This window comes from Schistocerca cancellata, chromosome 6 (genome assembly GCF_023864275.1).
Source record: "Schistocerca cancellata isolate TAMUIC-IGC-003103 chromosome 6, iqSchCanc2.1, whole genome shotgun sequence".
Classification (NCBI taxonomy): Eukaryota; Metazoa; Arthropoda; class Insecta; order Orthoptera; family Acrididae; genus Schistocerca; species Schistocerca cancellata.
Window position 1 is genome coordinate 226,243,418 of NC_064631.1, and position 6,240 is coordinate 226,249,657.

General features: G+C 48.7%; 1 pseudogene; it reads left to right on the forward strand.

The window, feature by feature from the left end:
- Window positions 1–237: 237 nt before the first annotated feature.
- On the forward strand, window positions 238–355 carry LOC126089724 (5S ribosomal RNA; annotated as a pseudogene).
- The last annotated feature ends 5,885 nt before the right edge of the window (window positions 356–6,240 follow it).

Below are 6,240 nucleotides of genomic sequence, written 5' to 3' on the forward strand. Positions count from 1 at the left end.
CATTCAGTCACATATTAAGTCCTACGTTGCCGCCACGCACACACATTTCCGTTATGAAAACTCGAAGCTGTTACACGTTTTATCAGCTGATGTTTAGTGCATCTCTGCGTCTGTTGCATAATACGCAGGAGACTTTCGTGCAAAGGGAGACATGATCTCTGTCAAAAGATGCAACAACTACTGTAAAGCTATAGTTAACTTTTACAGTACTTCGGACAAAGCTGTGATTTAACATAGGTCAACGGCCTTGCCGCAGTGGTAAAACCGGTTCCCGTCAGATCACCGAAGGTAAGCGCTGTCGGGCTGGGCTAGCACTTGGATGGGTGACCATCCGGTCTGCCGAGCGCTGTTGGCAAGCGGGGTGCACTCAGCCTTTGTGAGTCAAACTGAGGAGCTACTTGATTGAGAAGTGGCGGCTCTGGTCTCGGAAACTGACATACGACCGGGAGAGCGGTGTGCTGACCACATGCCCCTCCACACCCGCATCCAGTGACGCCTGTGGGCTGAGGATGACACGGCGGCCAGTCGGTGCCTTTGGGCCTTCATGGCCTGTGAGGGAGGAGTTGAGTTGTTCTGATTTAACATAAGCTGGAAACATCCGAAAATGGCCGATAACTACCGATAACCGCCGAAATTGGTAATTGCCCAGAGTAAATATCAACTGCGACAGAAATAAGTTACTTACAGCTTTGTAATGTAATTTATCAAAGCTAATGGTCAAGTTTCTGTCCGCGGAATGGCTGCACCATGTCACAGACTGAGCGGCTCCTCTCGCCGGAGGTTCCAGTCCCTCGTGCATGGCTGTGTGTGTTGTTCTTAGCGTAAGTTAGTGTGTAAGTCTAGGGACCGATGACCTCAGCAGTTTGGTCCCTTAGGCATTCACACACATTTGAACAACAAGTTTCTGTCGGTCGAAGGCAAATGTACAAAGGTCACAGGTGACCGACACTCTGATATTTCGTTTATGGGGATAAATCAAGTACTAGCGTTATACTACTGCAGTCAGCTGTGTAGTTATCCCCCGGGACTGCTTCTCAAATATTTCACATAATTCGTGGTGCACTTACATAGCAATGTAGCATGGTTACGAAACTTTCTTTGAAATGGGTTCTTTCTATGAGTAAAGCAACACTTTTTTTTCTATTCGGCCAATTTAGGTTGAAAAAATTACCCGGAAGTTGTTTAGGGTCAGCGTGGAATATTCCCGCTTCAGTTCTTTTAGTTTCACGAAGTTCCGATAGATGGCGGCGCTATAAGTAACCTCCAAAATGGCGTCCGTAACGAAAGTGCGTTTCAAGCAGAGCGCTCACTGAGTTTCTTTTGGCGGCAAAAACAGAGCATCACAGGTGTTCAAAGGTGCTTGCATGATGTCTACGGAGACTTGGCAGTGAACAAAAGCAGGTGAGTCGTTGGGCGAGGCGTCTGCAATTATCGCAGGAAGGTCGCGCATACCTGTTCGATCTACCACGTGTCGGCCGGCCGCTCACAGCTGTGACTCCTGTAATGTTGGAACGTGCGGACACTCACTCGAAGTGATCGGCGATCAAAGTCGGACACCTCGACGTTCAGCTGGACGTCTCTGTTGGTAGGGCTGACACACTCGGCCACCAGTTGGTGTACTCAAAGGTGGTGTGCCTGCCTGCTGGTTTCCACGCTGCGTGACAGACAACGGAACAACGAAATTGCTTGCGTACGACGCTGATCGTTAAAAATTTTTATGGAACGTCGTCACAGGCAATGAAATATCGATCTGTCATTTCGAACCGGAAACAAAACGGCAGTCCATGGAGTGGCGCCACTCCTCCTCTAGTCCTAAGAAAAAGTTAAAAGCCACAGCCTCCACCGGCAAAGTCGTGATGACGGTCTTAAGGAACTCTGAAGGGGATACTCTGATATCCTCTCTCATAGTGCAGCGATCAGCTATGAAGTGTATGATGCTACCCTCAAGAAACTCAAGAGGTGACTTCAGTGTATTCATCGCCACAAAAATGCAAACGAACTTCTCCTTCTCCATGACAATGCAAGGCCTCACACATGTCTGCGCACCCCAGAGGAGCTCACAAAACATCATTGGACTATTCTCCGTCATCCATTCTACAACCCGGATCTCACAATTTCCGGCTTCCATCTGTCTTGTTCAAAATGGTTCAAATGGCTCTGAGCACTATGGGACTTAACATCTCAGGTCATCAGTCCCCTAGAACTTAAACCTAACTAACCTAAGGACATCCCACACATCCATGCCCGTGGCAGGATTCGAACCTGCGACCGTAGCAGTCGCGCGGTTCCGGCCTGAAGCGCCTAGAACCGTTCGGTCACCGCGGCCGGCCATCCGTCTGGACCAATGAAGGATGCACTTCGCGGGAAGCAGTACGTGGATGATACGGAGATTATTTATGCAACACGACATTGGTTTCGACATGGACTAGTAGAGTGATACCATGCGGGAATAAAGGCTTTCCTAGTAAGGTGGTGTAAGGCCATCGCTCTGTATGGAGATTAGCTTGAAAAATAGACTTTTCTAGCCAAAAGAGTGGCGTTATTGTATTCCTGAACAAAACCAACCTGCTTTCAAAAAAAAAAAAGTGTGTTGTATTACTTATTGAACGACTCTTGTATTTAGTGTAGGTAATTTAAAACAGTGAGTGTGAAAAAGACATGGAAAGAAAATGCTTCGGCATATCAAGGGCTGATATTACCAAAGTGGTTTTATGTCACACACTTCCGTAGATATTTCTTGTTCTGTTAGTCGTAGGAGCACTGTTCTGAAGTTTATAAAAATAAAGAAAGTAAATCGGAAGCCCACCGACAATATTTTATAGGTTATTTGGGGACTTTTCCGAATATTTTGTAATAAATGACAAATAGCTCTACAAAATAATTGCTTTACTTTCTTTTTCTTAGCCCACTTATCTTTGAATCTATATTGCAGTTAAAGTATTTTCATTGCAGTGTAAATGTCTATGATATGTTCTGTGAGTCTTGTTTGGAAACAAACTTGTTCCATCACTCACGGGGTTTCAGCTAACTACAATAACGTCCACATTAACAGCGATACACAGCGGTGTGGATGGGTTCACTGACGGAGTGTTGGCCGATATTCATCTCGTGTGCAGGTTCTCTGAAAGCACTGGACGAGCGGCACAACCGATCTGTGCTGAACTGATACGGCAGCGATGGAAACAACAGTACAGTGATTTTGCTTCTGCACCTCACTCTGTGTTTTGGGTGATTGCATACTGCAGGCTTTTTCAACGTTTTGGACGTATTTTCACAGACCAAAGATAATTGGGATAACAATCTAAGTAAATCGTAATTATAGTATTACTCTATAATGAGTCACCGGAGAGCACGGGTACATAGCAGTAATTTATCGCTGGGCCAACGAAGGGAACCTATCTACTGGAAAAAATATTCGGAGATCGTTTCGGTTTCCTAAAAGGATCGTTAGACAGACGCGATAAGTTATAGCTTTATATTTCCGACGTCGATTTCTTGTAGAATTATGGAACGTGTTTTACGCTCGTGCATTATGACGGTTCAGACTCTATTCCGCAAACAGAGATGCTGCGTACCTCTGCTCACCCGTCATATCCGAGCACTGTAGACATCGGCGCCCAGGTTGATGCCCTGGTCTTTCACTTCTGTAAGGCATTCGATGCAATTCAGTGCTTTGTCGTTTAGTGACAAAATACGAGCTTCCCGAGTATTGGGCTAGGTTGACAGCTGGATTAGGGACTTCCTTATAGGCAGAAAACATGTAGCTCTAGGAAAAAAATCGACAGATGTAAAGGCAATTCCAGGAGTACCTATAGGAAGTGTGATAGGACCGTTATTGTTTACACTGTGGACTGTCTGACAAAAAAAAGTGAAGCATCGAGAAAGGAAGGAGGAAATGAAATGAAACTTCACGGGTCGAGAGCTGCAATGTCATTTCAGTGATTCCAAAATCGAGTCAAATTTACCATTTGGCATTGTGAGCCAACTTAAAAGTCCGAATTTGCATCCCATCTGGCATTGATGTGCGCACTGATTCGGTTGGAAAGAGTTTCATAAGGCCGCTGTACCCTCTTATGAGAGAAGCTCGCCCACAACTGTTGAACTAGTCCTTAGTATCCTGAATCTGGCAGTGGAATTGTGTTGACGTCGGAGATGGTCCCACACTTGTTCTATCGGAGACCAATCTGGGGATCTTGTTGGCCACAACAGTACCTCAACGTCAGGCATAAAATTCATAGAACCAAGTGCAGTGTGAGGACGGGCACTGCCCTGTTCCAAAATGTCACCATGATGTCGACGCGAGAGAGATAATATATAAAGACCGAGGATGTCCGTGACGTAGCACAGTGCCGCCAGACTTCCCTCAGCCACTACCACCAGTCAGCTGAATCATATCCGATGACTCGTCACATCATGATATCAGGAGTAACACCGCTGGCGCCTCTCCAAAACAGTGGAAGAATGAAACCTCTCCACAGAGCATACATCAGCAGACATTTGTTTCACAAAGTCGAGTAAGAAGAAGTGCTCATAGCCCTTAAGGTGTGCATTTTAGAGGCTATGTTTACTGCACTATTTTGCTTAGAATAATATCATTGAATATTGACCATTCGTCCTGGGACTCCCCGTAAATGCCAAAATACTCCGAAATTGTGTCTGTGGACTTTGGGTTACTCTGTATCAGAGATGTCTTATTTTCAAAGTATGCTGTTCATATTTAGCGGACAGTGCAATGTTTCGTGGCATCAAGAGACAACCGAGGAGCCGCCAGCACCAGCCATAGGGGGCCAAAAATTCTGAATATGGCTTTTACATAAGCCGAAACCGCTAAATGAACATGTACTATTCCGATTTTCACTGTTCATTCTAACTTAAAAGTGCCATGTTTGCCGTACCAGTATAGTTATTTAGTTGTGGAAGAAGCAGTAGGCCTGTGCCGGAAGGCTTGCCGGGTACGTGACACGCTCGCCTGCCTTTTCTGCTGCAACTTAGCCAGCAGGCACGGCCGTAGGGTGCGGTCGGCAGAATCAAATTATCGGTGAAAGCGCCTGGATTGCACGGGTTTGTGGACGGTGGGCGGAGAGGGGGACGACGCGAAAAGGGGTGGAGGGGTTGGTAAGCAGCAGCAGTGCTGGCCCCAGCTCGCTGACCGACTGCTAACGTGACAGCGGCCGCGCGGCGTGGCGTGGGCCAGGTGAAGGCAGCGCTTGCGGGGGCGACTCCGGAGGCGGCGGCGGCGGCGGTGGCGGTGGCGGCCGCCCCCGCCGCAAATTGGGCCGGACGGCGGCGGGCCGGTCACGCGCGCCGCACCACAGAAGCCCGCCGTGCGTGCTCGCGGCCAATTCGTCTCCTACGCCGGCAGAATGAACAAGACAGCAGCGGCCCGGCGCCACAATGCGCGCTCCTGCGACGCCCGTGGCCCGTGGGCGTCCCGTCCCGTCCGGCGCCGAACCGTGCCCACGTGTGCGCCCCCGCGCCGGGTCTTCGGCATGAATTAAAGATGCGAGGGGGCGAGACGCGGTCTGCCGAACGGGACAAATTGATTTGATAAAATAGCCACCGCCGACCGAGGCCCGCTGACCCTGCGAATACCTGCTGCCGGCCGCGGGCTGCTGAAAGGGAGAGGGACAGCTGCTCGTAAGCGGGGCGAGATTAGGTGGGGCGCGAGCATCTGCAGCTGCAGGTGAGAGACACTGCGACTGCTCTCCTTGGTGAATACTCAGTATTGTAGAACACTCAGTATAACGTCGTTTACTGAAACTGATCAACACTTCTCGAACAGTCACTATATACACACAAAAACAAATAACTTGTCGACGACCGTTCATCAAGAGCGTCGGTGAGGTCCGTCGGAGCTGGTCCTAGCTCGGGTGTACTGCTGCTGCCCTGGCCTTATAAAGCCGGCGGAGGCCGGCGGAGTACTCCAACTTCCCCCGTATCTGCGAGGCGACATCTGCAGAAAAAGGTTCGCATTAGTCCCTAGCAAGTTCTGTTTGTTTTGAAGAATTGTTTTCCTCTTGGTTGCGCCTGCAAGTGCTTGTGTATGTTCTACATCTACGTCTACATTTATACTCCGCAAGCCACCCAACGGTGTGTGGCGGAGGGCACTTTACGTGCCTTCCTTTCCTGTTCCAGTCGCGTATGTTTCGCGGGAAAAACGACTGTCTGAAAGCCTCCGTGCGCGCTCTAATCTCTCTAATTTTATATTCGTGATCTCCACGGCAGGTATAAGTAGGGGGA